Source organism: Tamandua tetradactyla, chromosome 21 (assembly GCF_023851605.1).
Source record: "Tamandua tetradactyla isolate mTamTet1 chromosome 21, mTamTet1.pri, whole genome shotgun sequence".
NCBI lineage: Eukaryota > Metazoa > Chordata > Mammalia > Pilosa > Myrmecophagidae > Tamandua > Tamandua tetradactyla.
The window spans coordinates 16,515,169-16,535,923 of NC_135347.1; the positions used below are offsets into that span (position 1 = coordinate 16,515,169).

The following is a 20,755-nucleotide window of genomic DNA, read 5'->3' on the forward strand; positions in this document are numbered from 1 at the left end:
TTGGATTGTGTCACCCTTTGGGCTGCTTTGGTACTGAAACCTTTAGGTTAACCAGGCTTCTCCAGTGGAGGGAGTGCCTGGGAGTTGGTAGCTGATGCTGTGATCATGATGTTTCAATCAGGGGCCAAAACATCAATTCTATACTCCTCTTTGTTCTGAGATAAGAAAGGAAAGAATGTTTTTAAAAGTAGCCTGGCAAATTTTCTCAGACCTGGTACCTAAGGGAAGAAAAGATTGATTTTAAATAAGTCATATATAGGGGGAAAGGTGACATTTAGAGACAGTTATTAAAAGGAAAAATATCTCAATGTCTTGCTTTCACACACACAGTCATCCAGGTTAAGTGTTTAAACCTTTCTCCATTTGAATCAGAGCCCCTCTCTCAGAAATGTAAGCATTCTGGCTACTAGAGTGGTGCCCTAACCTTTTATATCAATAGTGATAAGGAGCATATGGGGCCACTGAGAGCTCTAGAGTCCCAGCTGTGTAGAGTCCCAGCTGTGTAAGTCTTAAACTCTGAAAGCCACGTGGCCAGTACAGATTCTGCGATGTGTTTATTTAAGCTGTTCTGCTCACCTGGACACACCCTCCTCTCTGCTCCCCACTCTCCACTATCTCTCATTGTTTCTACCTATTGAAATCCTTCTTGCAGGCCCACCTCAAATGCCCACTCTCCAATAAAACCATCCTAAAATCACTTCAAGTGGGTATTTAGGGGATTTTCCTGTGCTGCCTCATGGTACCTTATGGGGACTTCCACTTTGGCCCTTCTCACAAGCCTCTTGTGACAGCATCTTTCTCCAATCTACATTGTTAACTCCTCATTGGATAAACATTTATCGAGAGATGACTGTGTCACAAGCATTGTGCTAGGAACTGGAATTTAGTAAATCTAGGAGCTCCACATCATGTATGGAGGCTGACATGTAAATACAAAATTCAGTGTGATCGATACTATTTAATGAAAAGAGAAACCAAATGCCTTGATATTTCATATGATGGTCTTTATGTAGCTTTTGAAGCTACATAATGAAGAAATTACTCCATTCAGTCTTTTACTTCCACACCTTTCTGCACTAGCAGAAAGCCTAGTGCACATTAGGCATCTGATGTGTTTATATTGAATGAATCACTCACCGTCTTAATCAGCAAAAAGGATTTGTGCCAATTAACCTCAATATAGCAGTGACTCTGGCTTGAGTGCTATAATGGAAAAACAGGTACTAAAGTATGGAAGGCTCAGGAGAGTGCCTTTCACATAAGCCATCCAAGAAATACTGACTTCACTGAAGAGATTCTGTATGACAGATGTAATGCAGTTCAATCCCTTCTCTCCTATGAAAAAAAGAAACCTTAAAAGCATCCCAGTTGCGGGAAGAGGTGCTATGTGATGGATTGGCCCTCTTCTAATGTAGAAATTAAATTGACAGGTAAGGAATAATCCTAGCAAGGAACACAATTGTGGTTTTACCTTAGAGAAATGTGAGGATGCTGCCCGCTGAATCAGTGAGTGGACACAGAAACACCGGCCACACTATAACTGTAGCAGGGGCTTCTGGCTAGGTGGTTAAAAAAAGGAAAGACAATGCTAATGAGCCACAGCTGGTAGGGTATGGCTCTGCGGAGAGCACCACATCTGTGTGGCCATTACCACGAGGGCTAGGGCAGAATAGTGACTCTGAATGTGTGGAGGGGCTGCAGTTATAGGGAAGGAGACTCACTTGCCCTTTACCACATAGAGCAGGAGCTTCTCTTACTGTCTTTTCCTTTTTCTCTTCTTTTGTGTGAGTTTGGTTTTGGAACTGTGACTTTTACATTTGAAGAAGGGAGCTATCCAGGCAGATGATCTTCAGTTTGGTTAAACATTTGAGCAATTGTGGGTTTGAGGTTTCCCTCAACATCTCATATTCTAGACTGTTATTCTATCCATTCTTCCGTGCACATCGTCTCGCTTCATCTTCTCTGAAGGACTAGTTATCCCATTCTGTAGCTGAGAAAAACTGATGCCCAGAGAGGGAAAGTCAGATTTAAACCCCACTTGATTGACAGCAAATGTACAATGAGGATGTAGCTAAGACTGCTATTATGGATTGAATCAGGTCCCCAACAAAGACATGTTCAAGTCCTCACCTCGGTCCTCTGGAAGTGAACTCATTTGTAAATGGGACCTTTGAAAATGCTATTAGCTAAGGTGAAGCGAAACTGAATCATGGTGGGCCTTCGTTCAATAGGATTGGAATCCTTTCCAGTGGAGGAAATGTGGATGCAGTGAGGGGGAGACAGCTGGGAGGAGAGATGGTCATGTGCTGGGGGCAGAAACTGAATTATGATTGCCAGTGAGCCACTGCAAGGATGCTCCAGACTTCAGAGGAAGCAGGATCCTGCCGACACCTTGAGTTTTGGACTTCTAGGCTGCAAAGTTGTGGGACAATACATTCCTTTTGTTTACATCAACATGTCTGTGGTACTTTGACACAGGAGCCCTGGCAAATTAAGGCAGCTACCGAGCGTTCTCTCTCATTTATGTTATGTTTAGAAATTATAGATGCAAGGTATTTCAGTTGAATGTTTGAGTTTACTTAATGTTATCTTTTATTTTCTTAAATATTGACTTCTGTGGTTATACACAATAGAACAGCCCAGCTATACCTCCTTTGAGTCCCAGTTTACTGGGTTCATAAGACTGTATTTCTAAATTCTAGTTATGACAAATATTGTTGCTCTAAAATTTGCCTGAAAGGGTCTTGAAGAGGCCTGCAAACATCCAGGTGTATTCTGTTAGCAGCAGATCTGGGGAAAACTGCTTCTTGGGGACCAAAGCTTCTCATCCAAATCCATCTTTAGGAATTCTGTAAATTTAGGTAGATCTGTTACTGGTAATTTAATGTAAGGTTTCTTCAATGTGTGTCATGGTTCTTGTAGAAATTTGTTGGTCTCAACATAAGAATTAGAGCTCAAAAGAATGCGTGTAAGTTTGTAGGACACTGCTGCATTAATCTGGTTTAATCAGTTTGGCAAGTCCAAGCTTCATCTTTTTAAAATGAAGAGATGACTACTCTGGATAATTTTGGATTAAACTGTAAAGAGGATTAATGACAGCTTGCAGAGTAGGGTGCTGAATGGGGAAGACAGACATAAATGGTTTCACAAAATTATAATTTGTTTTTCTGATTAGAAAAGTAATTTGTACTCATCTAAAAGTTGGAAAGTCAGAAAAACACTAAAATAAAAATTACCTAAAATTCTACTATCCAGAGATACTTACCATTAATGTTTTAATATTTTCCCTTGTATAGAGGGGGGAAAAAAAGGTATCTTTTATGCTGTTGAGATCCCAGTATATATGCAAATGTATATCCTTCTCAGGTAAGAAAGATGGCATTATAGCATAAGCATTTCCCATGTCAGTAATGGGAATATTTATTAAGTAGTTGACCATGGACCACCCTCTTACTTGGAAATTGAAGAAGAAAGAGTTCACCAACTAGAATGATATCTATTTTCCTGACTATTCTCTTTCACCAGTGTGGCCTGAACCAGTTTGAAAGCAGGGAGTCAGATGAAGGAGGAAGAAATTAATAGACCTTCCTGTGAGGGGGTAATGAGTGAGTTTTGCCAATGGGTTCTGTCCTGTAATATATATTCCAAAATCTGAGTCATACTATATTTATTTTTCTTCATTAGATTTCTGAGCTAGAAGCACTGTATTGAAAACTTAAAATGTATACAGTTATTAAATTGAGAGCAGGGGCAACAGAGAATGGAATTGAAGAGGAAATAGAAATATAACACACAGAAGGATTAGGAAAAGAGAAAATGGCAAATTCAAAACCATGTGGAGGGATTAATAGTGCGTACAGATGGGATGTGGAATCCGGTGGCCCATCATGCTTCTTATGGCCCATTCATGTTACTTAGTAAATAAATATTGCTCACAGGGAGGGTTGTGAAGAGCTATTTCTATCCTAAAATAGTGGAGGTGGGGGCAGGGGGGCAGGCATAGGCAATGGCAAACCATTTTAATCATTCCCTATAAATGGGAAATCATTCCCTATAAAAGTCTTCTTTGACTTCACCTTCAGGTCAAGAGTAGAAATCTCTAAGGAATATTTAATTCATCATATAAAGCTACTTTTTAAAGTTAATTCAGACTTAGGTATGTATAACAGTAGTTTAAGTGAATACTCCCAAAGCCTTTGGCTAGGGGAAGTCTGGGGCTGGGTGTTGAATGTTAAATCATTTGATACATACAATACCCACACAGCTAGTCATGGAAGTGAAAAATGTTGAAGATGGGATTTGAACCCAGGTATGCCTGTCTTTAAGGCTCATGCTCTGACGACGCTAGAAAGCCTTGGTGCTGATTTTCCCCAGTGGGTCATATCTAGGTAAGATATATTTGCAGTGTAAACTAGTTCCCAATTGGGTTTTGAATTTTATGGCAAAATTCTTCTGAAATTAACTGCATCCTTTTGTCTTTTGAGGGACTTACATATGATTAATTAATAAATGAGAAGATAAGCTAAGATGATCTTTTTAAATAAATCAATAGAAATCAATTCAATTTGTCTCCATTTAATAAAACCCTTCTGTCTACTGTCTTCAAAGGATGAACACACAGCCACGATGGCAACCAAAAAACCCTTGAACCAGTTTTGGGAAGAATTTCCCCTCAATCTTTCTGCAAAGAAAGTAGAGCCAATCACTTAAGAGTACTGAGCATTGCCCTGAGGTAGCTCTCCCGTTACTAACAGCCAGGGTACTTGCCTCTAACAGCATTTGAGAAGACAAATGTTCCCAGCACTCGGCTGCAAATGGATTAGAGCAGTGTTGATCCTCATCTGTCAGAACAATTAACATGAGTAAAATACTTGCCCTACTTAAAGCAGATGGAGGAGGGGAGGAGATTCTATGGCCCTGTTCATTAGATTAATGTTGCTCTATGGGCAATGGAGAGTACTAGATTTATTTTCTGAACATTACATGGATTTACAGGGATGTCAGTTACTGCTGAAAGCACAGACTGTGGTCTTAAAGGGCCTCTGTAGAATACTGAACAAGGCACAGAAGAAGTGTGGATGTGGGGGACGGTATGTGAGATGTATAGTGTTTTTAACAGTACAGAATGACTTGTTGACCATTTATTCCTCTTATTTTTAAGCTCTGCTGAATTCAAGGCTTAGCAGTAACCTGACTTCTTGGAGGATGTATAAATATTGTTATAAGTTTTATTGATAAAATAAATGGAATGAATAGAAATAGGACTGGAATCACTTGAGACCACAGCTCAATGTTTACAGGGAGACTTCACCTCCCCTTTGCTGGTACCAGGGTGGGAGGAAAAGAAAACAGAACATATTAATTAAGAATGAGCTATCTGAGATGTTTATTATTCTTTGACAGTGGAAGTGAGATGGGAAAGTTGTTGAGGTTAGCACAAGAGGGTAGAAGATGATAGATGTGTAAGAAATATTATTTACATGAGTGCTGAATCAAATTTTAATTATAGGAAGCCTATTTGGAAGGAATCAGGCTGCTGGCAGAAGTTTAGCTATCATGTAAGAACAGATTTGGGGGTAAGGAGGGGATATTGTTGAGTGACCACTTGTCAGGAAACGGAGTTCTAGAGTCTGTTATTCCTTCTGATGTGCTCCACAAAATGTCCCTCATTAATCAATTTTCTGCCCTGTTTGTCTTTTTATCCCATTACTTGCTGTTCCTTCTTTTTTTTTTGCCTTCTAGTCCCTTCACTGTTGGAGATAGGTTAAAATTTTCTGCTGTCAATCATGGCTTTTGTGTTGAAACTCAGCACCTCGCCACCTTGCTAGAAAAGCTGCTGTACTCTCAGAAATAGCAATATGGTCCAATCACCACTGTGATGCCCTGTTTCTAAATAGGGAAACCTGAGTCTCAGTTAACTGTCCGAGAACCAGTAGAACCCCAAAATTGCATTTTCTGTTTTGTCTTTTTTTCCGTGAACACATTCTACCTGTGTCTTTACCTGCCCAGATTCCTAGTTTGTTCTTACCCATCTCAGCAGCTTCTCTTCCCTTTTCAGGTCTTTTCTGTCATGATTTATAGCTTCCTTTCTTCATCATTCCTCTCTCTTTACCAGGTGTATGTTTTGATTTGCAAGCCCTGCTTTTTTCCATTCTTATGCTATCACTGTTTTAAGGGTTCCCCAAGTATGCGTTCTATTTTTTTCAGGTAGGAAATAATCCTCTAAGATAAAGGGTAAAATTAGTTATGTCCATTTTGAAAAAGAAATCATTTTGTGTATCTTACAGCATTATTAGTAAAAATTAAAAACTACCTAAAAATATGGTGAAGAAAATTATAATGTATTTATTTGATGTAACTCACTAAGCCATTGAAATAATGAATATGAAGTCTGTATACCAGCACAGGAGAACCTATACAGAATATTATTAAACTAGCAGTATATGTGTGCTATGATTACAGCTGTTTCTTTTTGAATTTGGATTAAAGAAAAGGATAGTGGATAAATCTGAAAGTTGTTACAGTTGTGATTTGTTGGTATAATTTCTTTATATAAAACTGGTCTTAATGGTAATGTTTTACCGTTAATGGTTTAGTGGTAAAATATGCCTAATGTTGACATTGTTTATCATTATAAACAGAATGGTAGCATTAATTTCAACATTCCCTTTGGTTTTCAGATCACATGGCTGCAGTTATCGCATGACCCTCTCTCACTCTAGGTTTTCTATGCCTGTGAACTTCAAAAATTTGGTGGGATAGTTAGTTTGCAAGCTTCTGGAATGCGATAAACCAGAACTGGAGCTGCTTTTAAAAACGGGAATTTAATAAGTTACAAGTTAACAGTTCTAAGCCTATAAAAATGTCCGAACTCAGGCACCCAGAAAAATTTACCTTACTTCAAGGAAGGCCGATGATCCAGAAACACATCTGTCAGCTGGGTTGCCACATGGCTGACATCTGCTGGTCCCTTGTTCCTGGGCTCCCTTGCTTTCAGCCTCTGTTCCTGTGGGGGTCGCTCACTTTGCTTCTCCAGGCTTATGTCTTCTTGGTTTCCCTTGGCTCTCTCCAGGTTCTGGCTTGCTTAACATCTCATGGCAATGTCTGCTGGGCTCCAAGCATATCCAGACATCTGTGTCTGTTCTCCAAATTTGGCATCTGTGTCAGCTCTGCTCTGAAGTTTCTGTCAGCTCTGTCATTTCTTTTGTTTCTCCAAAATGTTTCCCTTTTTTTAAGGGCTCCAGTAATGTAATCAAACCTACCTGGAATGGGCAGAGTCACATCTCCATGTTATCAAAAGGTCACACCCACAACTGGGCATGCCACATCTCTGTGGGGATAATCTAATCAAAAGTTTCCACATATAATAGTGAATCAGGATTAAAAGAAATGGCTGCCTCCACAAGATTGAATCAGGGTTAAAATATGGCTTTTCTGGAGTACATAATACTTTCAAACTGGCACAGATGGCTTCCTAACCGTTGCTGAAATTCCATACTGTGTGATTGTACAAAACACCCAAATCTTGTTTAGCTTTGTCCATAGTTCCCATGGCCTTTTGCAGAGGAACTGATTTAGTGTTAACCTTCAACACATTTTTACCAAGCACCTATTTTTCTCCTTCATACCTGGCCAGCACTGTGTAGTGTACCAGTCAGACACAAAGCCCTTCCTCAAGATGTTTGCACATCTACTGGAGGAGACCCAAAAAACTAGACCATGTAGGTGAAATTCTGTGCTAGATGCTGTGGTGGGAGCGAGGAAGGGCACCATGGGAGCACATGGGAGCAGCACCCACCCAGTCCTGCAGGGCTCAGGAAGCCTTCTAAGACCTGAAATAGATAGATATGTAGGAGTTAAGTGGCATTGGGGAATGGAGATGTTGGGAGAGAGAAAGATAGGGACTGAGGCATGTCTGGAGTACTGCAAGTGGTTCAGTCTGGCCAAAAAAGATTTTTGTGTATGTGTGTGTGTTTTGGAGATGGGAAGGAGATTTCTTAAGCCACACTGAGAAATTTGGATTCAACCTAAAGGCGAAGCGCAGCTATTTAAGGGTTGTTGTTTATTTACATTCAACTTTTAGGACGAGAAATGATCAGAATTGTACTTTTAGAGTGTTCACTTCAGCTTTAGAGAGCAGTTTGGAGAGAAGGATGGAGGCAGGAAAACCTGCCACAGTTCAGGTGAGCAGTGGTACCACAAACTAAAACCAGGATGGTGGCCAAGGTAAGGAGCAGATGGTTTATAAAAAGACTTAGAAGGTAAAATCAACAGAAATTGATCATAAAGACGAGAATTGGGGTGAATAAGAATTCAGAAAAGATACTGCATTTCTGGCTTAGGCAAACGGGGTAATAAGACTTGGTAGGCTTGAAGTACTTATTTGTTCACTTAACTGAACTGGGCAACAGGGCAGCACAGTAAGTGTTAGGGCTGGGGTGTCTCGTAAGAGAAGAAAGCAAGTTGGGCTTGGGATATGTTCAGCATGTCTCTCTGGAAAGAGGGGTCTGGAAAGCAGCTAGATGCACAAGTCTGGAGAACAAGGCTACTGGATTTTGAGTTCAGCGTTTTACCTCCGTACTTGGAAGTACATTCTAGAACTTAAATAGTAAATATAACTTCCCATGAGAATTCTCATAGCAATGGTAAGTTTTGGAGTCTCAGGCCATAAAAAGTAATTATTTTGCAGAGAGGAAATGTACCCTGAGTAGATCACCTGTTAGTGCTGACCTGTTAATACAATCCTTAGAATTCTAACCTGGCCTCAGCATTGTAACGTGATTGCTGTAATCCTCTTTGTTCTTATGTGGTATACTAAAATACAAGGAAGAGAAATTTAGGAACTATCTCTCAGAAAGGAAGTCAAAAGTAAAGCCACTTACTCATCATAACAAATACCTTGCTTGCTGAGAGACAGAGAAAATAGAATAATCTCTTGAATATAGAATAATCTCTTGATTTTCTAATGGATACTTGAACTTGGCTTTTTTTTTTTAATGGCAAAATTATCTCCTTGAAAATCACAGAATGTGGCTATCCAGATGTCAGAGAAAGTGTTTTTCTCCTGCTGGTTGAAGGTTGGGGGTAGATACCAGTGGGGACTGGGGACAGGAAAAAAGGAAGTATTTAAGGCAGTGATTTTCAGACTTTTTCTTTAAAACTCTAAGCCCATGCTGATCATAGCATACTAAATTTATTCCAGGACCTATTCATGGGTTATGACCCATAATTTGAAAAGATTCATGAAAAGTACTCTAGGGATGGTTAACTGGGGATTATTTTACCACTTCCTTTCATCCTGAATGAATTTTGGAGGTATATTCTAAGGAATATCATATAGTTGATCTTTAATTAATCCCCTGGGGGTACGCTACTACAGATCGGCAATCCCATACAAATCTCATACACCCTCCTAAATACGTTCTTGAGCAAGTAATAAAAGCTTTCAAAGTCTAATAACCCTGCACTGGTCAAGATGGCTGAGCGAGATGCTTTAGAGCTCTGTCCCCCACAGATGCTTTGGACAGCCAGGAAGAACTGCCAGAAACATTTTTCTCAAAGCTCCAGAAAACAAAGAATTGCAGTAACAGGGTGAGAGCTGAATCAAGAAAAAGGTTTCTTAAAAGCCTTAGGATCTCTGATGCTATACCCAGCCCCTCCACAACCCCTCACCAGCATGACTCAGAGCTGGCCCCATTCCCAGTCCAAATCCCTGGTCTCAATTCCAGAGGGAGCAGAGTAATCCTAATATACACACCAAGAGCATATATGTCTTACCCACTCTGTCTGATGGTGACCTGAGAGGCTCACTGTCCCAGAACTTGCCTTGCGGATAGAAGACACTCACAAAGCTGTCCTACAGAACACAAGTGGGAAAGCAGTCAAGTCATGCTGCCTTTGGAGCAAGGGATTGCTGGCTGTAGGACATACTGGCAGTGACTGTGAGGAAACTGTTTCCTGGGAAGAAAGGATATTGGTATCCCTGAAAAAAGGGCAATTCCCAGGACCGCATGCACATGCCCAGGTATAAGACACATGCATGAAAAGAATCAGGGAGGCCCCTATGCTTTGGACTCAGGCTCTTCTCTAAACTCTTTGTATGGATAGCCCTGAAAGAGAGCACTCTCATAGGTCAGTCTGCAAGGACTGGGGAAAGTATTTTATTTCCTTCTATGTTTTTTTTGTTGTTGTTGTTTTTGTTCTTAACTCTTGGCATTCGAGCAAAGTTCTTTCGTAACACTAGCTGGATACAGGCTTAAGGAACAGATGCCTCAAAAGTCGAAATACCAGCAATAACACTTTAAAATATCAAAATGTAAAGGTTTCAACAAGAGCCTTCAAAATATACAAAGAAACAGGAAAAGAAAATTAAAAGCATTAGAAACCACCAACAAGGAGGATCAGGCTGAGAGCATAGCAGACAGAGATTTTTTTTTAAATGCTCCAAAATATGCTCAGAGCCAAAGGAAGACCTGGACAAAGAACTAAAGAAAATACAGAAAACAATAAATGAGCATAGAACATCAATAGAGAGAAATTATGAAGAGGAAGCAAATATAGCTGAAGACCATAGTAAAAGAAATTTAAAATTCCCTAGAGGGATTCACCAGCAGATTAGAACTGGGAGAAGAGAGAATTGCTGAAGTTGGAGGTAATATAATTGAAATTATGCAGTCTAAAAAGTAGAAAGAAGAGAGAATGAAGAAAAGTCAACAGAACCTGTGGGACACCATCAAGCATACAAATACATGCATAGTAGGAGTTCCAGACGGAGAAGTAAAAGAAAAATGTTCAAAGAAATAATGGCTAAAAACTTCCCCAAATTAACTAAAGACATAAATATACACATCCAAAATTCTCAACTAACTCCAAACAGAATAAATCCAAATAAACCCACGCTGTGGCATATTGTAACCAAACTGTCAAATGCCAAAGATAGAGAGAATTCTGAAAGCTGCAAGACAGAAGCAGCATGTTATGTACAACGGAGGCTTGAAACTGAGAAGTTAGGGATTAACAAATGATTATGATTACTAAATCGTTATATACATATTTCTTCTCACTTTCTAGTATATTGGAAGAGCCAGAAGGAAATACTGGAAATTATTGAACTATAACCCAGCTGCTTTGATCATCGTAATGATTGTATAAGTATATAACCTTTATCTTGTGATTGTGAAAATCTTGTAACTAGCCCTACTTGTAATTCCTTTATCCAGTTTTTCCAACTTTAGAGACATAATCACAAAAGACAACCCGTAATGAAGGAACTTTAGTCAGCCCAGAATTAACCTACCCCAATTCCTAAACTATTTTACTGGATGAAGCTGGATTTAACCAAAATTGTCCCACTTGATGTGTGCAGTAGCTAAAACTTTAGCCCCAAAGTGACTTATACCTCATTATAGTATTAAAAATCAAACCTATCATCATATGAAGGCTGCCATTTTCTTACAAATGTTCTGCAACTAAGCGTGTAATCAGTCTGTACATTCTCAATGATTAGATCATCTCTAAGTTTATCACCTCTAGACATTGTACTCATTACCCTAAAACCTGCCCATCTTTCGATAATATAAAACTATGAGAGTTACTGCAGTTCAGGGAAGACAGATTTTTAGGCCAATAGGCCATCTGATTTCTTCCTTTGTGCTTAGCAATAAACTCTCTTTTTGAAACCTGTGTCTCAGGAATTGGTCATTTGAGGGTATCAGGCAGAGAATCCCTCACTTTTGATCGGTATTAGGCTCAGTAAGACTCTGTGCCCCTATCTCAGGTATGCAAGGGTGGTTCAACATAAGAAAATGATCAAATGTGATACCACATTAATAAAACTAAGGGGAAAAACTCCACACAGTTGTCTAAATTGATGAAGAAGAGGTATTTGATAAGATCCAATACTGCTTCTTGTTAAAATATTTAGAAAGCTAGGAATAGAAAGAAATTTCCTCAGTATGACAAAGGGCATCTGTGAAAACACCCACAAGTAACATCAGACTCAATGGTGAAAGCCTGAAAGCTTTCTCACTACAATTGGAAGGACAAGAATGCTCACTGTCACCACTGTTATTCAGCTTTGTACTAGAAGCTTTAGCCAGAGCAGTTAGGTAAGAAAAAGAAAGAAAATGATGTATAAAACCTACAATCAGTGTTCAGAAAACTGGTAGGAGGTAGATAAGTAGATAGATCGATAAACTGACAGATGCATAGCTAGACTGATAAGGTAAATGTGGTGAAATGTTTAAAACGGTGGATCTGGGTGTCTGGGGGTAAATAGGGGTAGGTTGGGGTTCTCAGCATGGGGTTTATACTAGTTTGTAACTGTCCTGTAAGTTTGAAAGTATTTAAAAATAAAAAGTTTAAAATTGAGGGAAAAAAAAGTCAAATTGTAGTGGCAGTAACATCATCTCTGCCTGTTACTATGTTCCCTTCAGTTTGAGTGGCTAATTCAATCACTAATATGGGGAATATATATGGTAAAAGGTTAATATCTGTAATACAAGATATTGCAAGTGATTGAATTTGCATTTTCTCTGTCAAATGTGTCATTCTGTGAATAACTTCATCTTCTGGCATATACCCAAGTATTGAGAATCATTTAGGCCCTTTCAAAGCCATTTGGTCTATTAGGTCTGTCTTGAGATGAGCAGAATAAATAAGTCCCTCAAATCAAAGGAAAACTAATTGTAGTACCTCTCTCCAGCTTTGAGTCATTAAAGCTTGACAGTCTCAAGTATGTTCTAATGGAGTTCATTACTCTGTTTGTTCTACATTTGATAATTCTGAGGTAATTTTACATTTGCATTGTTAATATCCACTTTCAAAATTCTCATGTCTATTTATTTTCAAGAATAATAATTATTGACCTTTCCTCTTAAGACACAGAAGCTGTGCATACCCATTGTAACAAGTCAAGCAACATAGAAGTAGACCGTGCAAAAGCCAGCCGAGTCCCTTTCACCCATAAAATTTCCCTTTCCTTCATAACCCATGTCGACAAAGTGGTGTTCATTCTTCAGTACTCATCTCTGCTTGTATAAAATACGCATTTACACATGTGAACATTTTTATAAAAATGAAATCATACTATATATATGTGAGTCAACTGTATGTTTTTTTAACATACCCATATATCACAGTTTTCTTTCTAAATCAGCTGCAAAATGTGCATTTATTAAGTTTATTCGGTCACTTCCCCATGGATGGGCATTCCCGTCTTTTGAATTTTTAGTTTAACATTATTACAGTGCTACAGTAAACATCCCTGTAAATTTTCTAAAACTAGTGGAATCGTTAAGTCAAAAGAGGTATTCTGTACGTGCTGTAAGCAATACAGGCAATCAGTCCTAGCAGTCGGAGTATAATTCACCATGATTTTTTCCAGGCCCCACCAGCAGGTTGATTTTTATTAGACAGGTCTGTTCAGCAAGTTACTGGGAAGAAGATGGGCCTGGACCACTGATGCAGGCCATCTATGTGATCTATTTGATCTTTCTCTCTCTCTAGCCACCCCTGCCCAGGGTCATTGTTCTTAAGATGTCCTAACTCTTTCTTAGCATTTGGTCTAAGATTTTTAAAACAGTTTGCTGACCTTTCTACTCCATGGCAACAATATACAAAGAATCTAACTATAGAAGAGTTTCTGTACTTCTTAAGTGTGAATTCCTAACCGGTTGATTTTAATTTATTTTAGTCTATCCCAGTCCATTCGTTCCTTTTATCCATTGTGTTGCTGTTGAAGAAAGTTAGAAAGGTTTCTGTCTTTGGAGTTGGATCTACCATTAGTTGGAGTTGGGTTCCCTGGCCTATAAACCCCTGGACACTTTTGCTCACTCTGTTTGCCACACAAAATGCATTCAGGGTTATGGTGCTGTTTTAGTTGTGTTAGGTTAGAGGTATAAAATAAGATGTTGAAAGCAAATTTTCTAGGCCATCTTGATTTCATTTATTCAGTAACTATGTATAGACTTATGTGGCGTTAGCTGCTGGGAATAGAATAATCTGAGGAACAAAGTGGGCATAGTGTTTGTTCAGAAATTTGAGTCTTAGTTAAGAAGAGCCCTTATAAAAAAAATTATAATGGATAATGGAATGTCCCTGATGCTAGATGGGATTCAGTGCTATAAATGACCACATTATTTGGGGAAGAGTAGAAGCCTGTATTGTTCTGATCCAAAGCCCTATGGGATTAAATTTAAAGTCACTATCAATATTTTTTTTAATCTGGTAGATTAAATAGCTAAAATACTTTTGAAAAGCAAAGGGGAGATTTTACACTATTGTTGAAGTAAAATTAAAAACATTTGGTTATATAATAAATTCTGCATTTCTGAAAAGTAGAAAGAGTTTAATTATTCAGGACTACTAGGACAAAGGTTAAATGTAAACAGCAAAGTTAGAGTTGTACAGAGGTTTTAAAAATGACTCCATGATTTCAAAGAAATCAAAATGAAGAAAATGTAGGTAACTATTTAACCAAACTAAGTGGAGAATGATTTTAAAAAAAAAAAAGCAGAGGAAAAAAACTGTAAAGGAAAAGATTTATAGAGACTGCATAAGAAGATAAAGTATGTCAAAAATGCTGCATAAATTGAAACACAAACAGCCAACTGGGAAGGAATATGGAGAATATATATGGTAAAAGATTAATATCTGTAATACATATCAAATGGTAAGAAATCAACATCTTGTCAAAATGGGCAAAGAACGTGAACAGGCAATTAAAAAATAAATCCACGTGTCCAAAATTTTATGAAAACAGTTTAACCTCAAAAGAATCAAGGATGCAAAACTAATAGTCATTTTGGAACCACATTGGTTAAAAAAACTAAAATGGTATATCTATAGAGTGTTTGAAGGTATAATGTGATACATAAAGCTGACAGAAGTAAATATTGCAGTGGTTTTTGTGGGGAACAGGTTTACATGCAGAAACTTTGACCAAATCATTCCATTTCCAAAAGTTTGTCCTAAGGATTTAAAAAAAATTTTTTTTATTTGAGCAATTGTAGGTTTACAGAAAAATCATGCAGACAGTACAAAGTTCCCATATACCTCCCTGCTCCTCTCACACAGTTTTCCCCATTATTAATATTTTACAGTCATGTGGTTCCTTTGTTATAGTTGAAAAACAATATTACTATAATTATACTATTAATTATGGTCCATGGTTTTCATTAGGATTCACTTTTTGTGTTGTGGAGTTCTATGGTTTTCTTTTGTTTGTTTTTTATGTTTTTATTCTGGTAAAATTTTCCAGATTATCTCTGTCAATTGTACAATTCTGTAGCGTTAATTACATTCACAGAGTTGCGCCGTCATCACCACCATTCATCACTGAAACTTTCCCATCGCCCTGTTCTAAGGTTCTTCATTGCAGCATTATACGACAAGGAAAATTACACATCCAACCATTGGTTGTTGGTTAAATCCGCACATAGGAAACAGTGTTAAGTGAAGGGACAGATGGCCATGGCGACTGGGGGTGTCTTTTTCCTTGTGCCCTGGTTTGTTCTTGGATATCAGAGTTTGAAAGGGCTGAGCAAAGAGCAAAATCTCATACCCCAACTCTTTTTAGCCAAACAAGGTGACTTACAGAGGGCAAAGATATGTATGTCCATATAATTAAAGACTTCTCAGCTATAAAGCTGAGAAGTAGCAACTTGATGATGACTACACGTAGTGTGAAAGGGAAAATGAACTGCTGAAGAAGCAAAATAGCTGTAATAAGCTCCAGAACCTTACCTAGACTGTTTAATAGCGTTAAAGAGGCGGCATTGACACCTGAAATGCTTACTTGTATTGCTTCATGATTGCGTGGAGAGAAATTTTGCCAATCAGCTCTGAACCTTGTCTTGTTTTTAAGTGTAACTTAAAACCAATATTAAATCATTTACCTGGATTATTTGCAGTGAGTTATGTTTACTTGGGATTGTCCATTGGCACATGTCTCTCTGTTCTCTTCCATTCCTTGACTTTTGAAAAAATGTCCCACAGGTTCTCAAATAGGATGATTTTCCTAGATAATTTTTTCTTTCCCAAGTCTCCCGTAGTGCTGAAGTCAGTCAACTAGTAGTTTGTATAGCTTTCTATTTTATTTTTTCTAGACCAGAAAGCACAATTGATGGTTGATCAAGTACTGTGACAAAGCATTTGTGAGGGAAGGAAAAGCAAAGCCTTCTTTATAAGGGAGCTCATGGAACAGTGGCAGTTGTTGACGAGTTCCAGATATCCTGGTTTTGACAGCCTCACAATTTTTGAAGATTTCCTTCAGCTGCTTCTGTTCTTGGGGGCTGACCAGTAACCACCTGTAAAATGACATGGGACACAAGCCACGAAATTACATTCTCTGGGTTAGGAGGTCTCCACCTTCTGCTTGTCTGTGCTTCCCTGCATCACCCCCATCCCAGTTGCCAGGCTGAAGCTTGATGTGTTTTGGGGCAGAGACACAGGCTAATTGGTACCAGGATGATGAAACAGCTCTATTTTCTGTGCTTCCTCCTTTCCACTTTAGAATCAAGAGGATGGTGCCATGTTTACCATCTGATCTTGTACTGCGGTTATGCTCTGGAAAATCTGTCTCAGGTACTTCCTTATAGATGTAGTCAGTCATGAGTAGATGTGTTGTGCTTTGTGCTAAGGGCACATATCTGAATGAGTTTACAGAAGGTCATTTTCTGTGGTTCAATGAGATCATGGTCAAATGCCCCTATAAAACCAAAGTGTCTTCAGTAGAGAACAGGCCAGCACCCAGCATATTTGGAGCCACAGCTTTAGGATCACACATACCCAGCACTTCAGTGAAGTCCCAGTTCAGTATGCAAAAAGCCCAGTATGGGAGTCCAGCATCCACTTTGTACTTCAGGAGACTTATTAGCTTGAAAATATTGCTGCTTATCCAGCAGGGTGAGAAGCCATGCAGCACTACTAACTGTAAACGTATCCGTACTATGAACTTCAGATTTCTTGAAGCCTTGTCCTTAAAGATCAGCATTCCTTAAGGCTCTTTTGTGGGAGCAGAATACTTCAGTGTTACTTGCCTATGCTGTAACTATTGATCCCATTAATAAAGAAGCTACCTTCCATAATGTGACTTATTGTAAACTTTATAATAGAGGCAAAATTAGGGTATGAATTTTAAGGACCCAAATAATGGAAGTTACATATAAAAATCATGAAATATCACCTTGAACTGAATCTCATGACTTTTCCTTACTAGTTGTAGCTTGCATTGCTTTTATAAACATCCTGCCCCACCCCATGCACACACACATACAGTCTGCCTGGGAAGTATGTAGGGTAAATATTATCTTCCATGGAACAGATATAAGGAAACGGAGGTGGTAGTTGGTGGTAGAAAGAGGCTGGCCCTGAGATCCTTTAGTTACTAGCACACATATACCCCCCATATGCACACACCTGCACATGTGCGTGCCACACAGCAGCCCAGATTCCCACCATCCATGTGCCTATGGTTTATGAGAAAATTTGACTCTAAGAAATGACTCTAAGGGATCCATGGGGTAGGAATAAATAAAGGAATAAAAAATACCAGTCACATCTTATAGCACCATCTCATCTTATTTAGAAATAGCAGAAGGTACTATAAAGACAAAAGAAAAAAATGAAGACATTGCATTAAAAATTGTTTCTACAAAGAACAGACCTGCTAATAATCTTGTCATAAAAAAAGCCATTTGTATTTCTTTCTAAAGATCCTAAGAATTTTGCATCGGAGTTTAGATATGTGGAGTATATCCATCTATTTCTAGCTAACATAGGATGGGGACAAGATGGAGGCTTAGTGAGGTGTGGAATTTGGTTTGTCCTCCAGTTCATCTTCCAGAGCAGCTAGTAAATAGCCAGGAACAGTATAGAACAACTGCTGGGGCCACATCAGTGACCAGACACACAGAGTATACCAGTCTGGACAAGCTGGACCAGCTGAGACCCTACACAGAATTGTAAATCCCCCAAGCCTCGGAGGCTGGCACGCCTCCCCGACAGGCGCAGCACCCTGGTACCCCGAGGGGAAGGAAACAGACTTTACTAGTAGCAAGGGCTTAGCTCTACTTGCAGAATTAATTAACAAATTTGACTACTGAAAATAGGGCCCCAGCTCAGATAACCTGGAATAAGCATTAAAGGTACTAGGAGTTTTTGCCCCAGCAGAGTGGGGGCAGGGCTGATGTGGAAAAAAAATAATAAACCAAGGCTTTTTGAATTGGACAGCATAAAATACTGCAAAATGACTGGACCCAGGGTTCTGGGAAGATGGTGGAATAAGATAGGTCGAGTTCATCCCTGCTCCAAGGAACAGCTGGAGAAGAGACACGAAGGCAACTAAGACAGCGATTGTAGAGTGTAAGTGACCAGGAAGTTCTTCTGCACCATATAGGGAGGCCCTCGTTGGAAAGGCTGAAGAATGGAGATACAGAGAACATAGACCATCAGGCTGGTGCAGACTGCCTAGCGTACCCCTTTCCAGACAGAAGCCTGACACCCTTAGGAGTGCACAGACAGACAAACCAAGACTAGGAGTGCTGTGGCTCTGTGTCCCCCATGCCAAACCCTGCTCCTGCGCTCCAAGGTCTGCCTGTGCTGCACCACATACCCAAAGCCCCTGCACCGCACCTCTCCAACCCCGCAATACCCCATGCTTAAAGGCACTAGCATGGCATCCCCAACCTGTGCTTATACCTGCGCCGCAATGTATCATCACACTGTTGTGTCCTGCCCCATGCCCCCATCCTGCTCCACTCCATCCCCCAAATACAAAGCTTTAGACTATTGAGGAAAATCAACTTACAAGGTAAACCAATCAAGATATTTACATGCTGCGAAGACGACAGAAGATCACTAAGTATATCAAGATGCAGACAGATATACCCCAGCCTAATGACCAAATTCAAACACCAGAGGCGACAGACTTTGGAACAACTAATCAAACATGTTCATGTAACTCTACTAAATTAAATAAATAGGATGGCTGATGACATAAAGGAGATCAAGAAGACACTGGAAGAGCATAAAGAGGAATTTGAAAGAATAAATAGAAAACTAGCAGATATCACAGAGATTAAAGATACTGTAGACCAAATAAAAAATATACCAGAGACACATAACAACAGGTTTGGAGAGGCAGAAGAAAGAATAAGTGAACTAGAGGACAGGACAACTGATTTTGAACACTCAAAACAGCAAATGGCAAAAAAGATGGAAAATTTTGTATTGCATGTCAGGGAAATAATGGACAAAACAAAGTATACAAATATAAGAATCATTGGTATCCCAGAAGGAGAAGAGAATGATAGTAAAGGGCTAGGAAAATCAGTTGAGGATATAATGGAGGGAAAAACATCCCAACCCTTATAAAGGACATGCATGCACAAATCAAAGAAGCCCAGCAAACTCCAAATAGAATAAATTCAAATAGGCCTATGCCAAGACACATACGATTAATCAGTCAAATGTTGAAGAGTAGCGGAAAATCCTGAAAGTGGCAAGAGAAAAGCGATCTTCTACATACAAGGGAAATCATGTAAGACTGAGTTCAGACTACTCAACTAGCACCATAACAGGCAAGAAGGCATGATATGTTTAAGATTCTGAAAGAGAAATTTTTCCAGCCAAAAATTCTGTACCCAGCCAAATTGTCCTTCAAAACTAAGAGAGATATTAAAATTTTCACAGACAAACAAAGGCTGAAAGAATTTGTCAACAAGAGTCTGGGCCTACAAGAAATACTAAAGGGAGTTCTGCCAGCTGAAAAAAAAAAAAAAAAAAAGAGATAGGAGAAGGCAGTCTGGAGGAGGGCTCAGAATTGAAGAGTACCAGTAAGGGTAACTTAAGGGATAAAAAGGGAAAGAGGGAAAAGAGTATGTACATTTGACTAATAAAATTGAAAGGATAAGGTGGAGGATTTAAGAAACGTCTTTACAGTAATAACTTTGAATGTTAACAGACTAAAGTTACCAATTAAAAGATAAAGATTGGCAGAATGGCTTAAGAAATATAATCTAGCTATGTTCTGCTTACAAAAGATTCATCTTAGACACAAGGACGCAAATAGATTGAAAGTGAAAGGATGGGAAAAATATTTTCCACACAAGTTATAACCAAAAGAAAGCAGGAATAGCTATACAAATATTGGACAAAATAGACTTTAAATGTGAAGACATCATAAGAGACAAAGAAGGACATTATATATTAATATTCTAGCTAACATGGTAGCTATATCTGAGCTATCATGTACTTGCATCCCCAAAAGAAAATATTTAACCAGAGTGAAGTTGGGCAGTGCATAAAAGTTGGAGTGGAATAGAAGTGGTATCATTTATGGGGATCTCCAGAGCAATGCATTTTGCTGACCAGTGTTTCAATTGCCTCCAGCTGCCTGAATGGCTACTATTAAAGAAGTGAGGCATTTTGTTTTCTAAATAGCCCTTTGATTGTTCCTTATACACAGTCACACCAGAGTGCCTGGTAGCAGAGCTTTCGATTTTCCTGCCAGGTCATCCCACAGCAGTTCAAAGGGTGACTGCTCACAGGGTGGAAGGCGAGCCGATGCATTTTAAGAAACCGACTCTTGTCTCCTCATAGCCAGAATGTGACCCACACAGAGTTTTCTGAACTTCTACAGTAACCTCCCTGCTCTGTACCTAAACAGTTTGACTGCGTCTGAATGAGAGAATTCTTTTTTGAGAACAACCTGGAGCTGTTTCTAATCCATGCTCAACTCCATCCATTTATCTAA

The 20,755-nt window shown here is 39.1% G+C and overlaps 1 protein-coding gene and 1 pseudogene across 6 annotated transcripts in view; one reads left to right on the forward strand and one right to left on the reverse strand.

Annotated features, from left to right (window-relative positions):
* The window catches only part of MCC (MCC regulator of Wnt signaling pathway), a 614,110-nt gene that overhangs the window by 393,738 nt on the left and 199,617 nt on the right, over positions 1 to 20,755 (forward strand). The window contains exon 1 of one of the 6 annotated variants that reach the window (XM_077138936.1): positions 16,530 to 16,584. The exons of the other annotated variants lie outside the window; for them this stretch is intronic. The gene's annotated coding sequence lies outside the window, so the exon portion shown is untranslated. Of the gene's footprint in view, positions 1 to 16,529; positions 16,585 to 20,755 lie in introns of those variants that run through there. 6 annotated transcript variants of the gene reach the window in all.
* The window catches only part of LOC143665752 (latent-transforming growth factor beta-binding protein 1 pseudogene), a 46,039-nt pseudogene that overhangs the window by 21,072 nt on the left and 4,212 nt on the right, over positions 1 to 20,755 (reverse strand).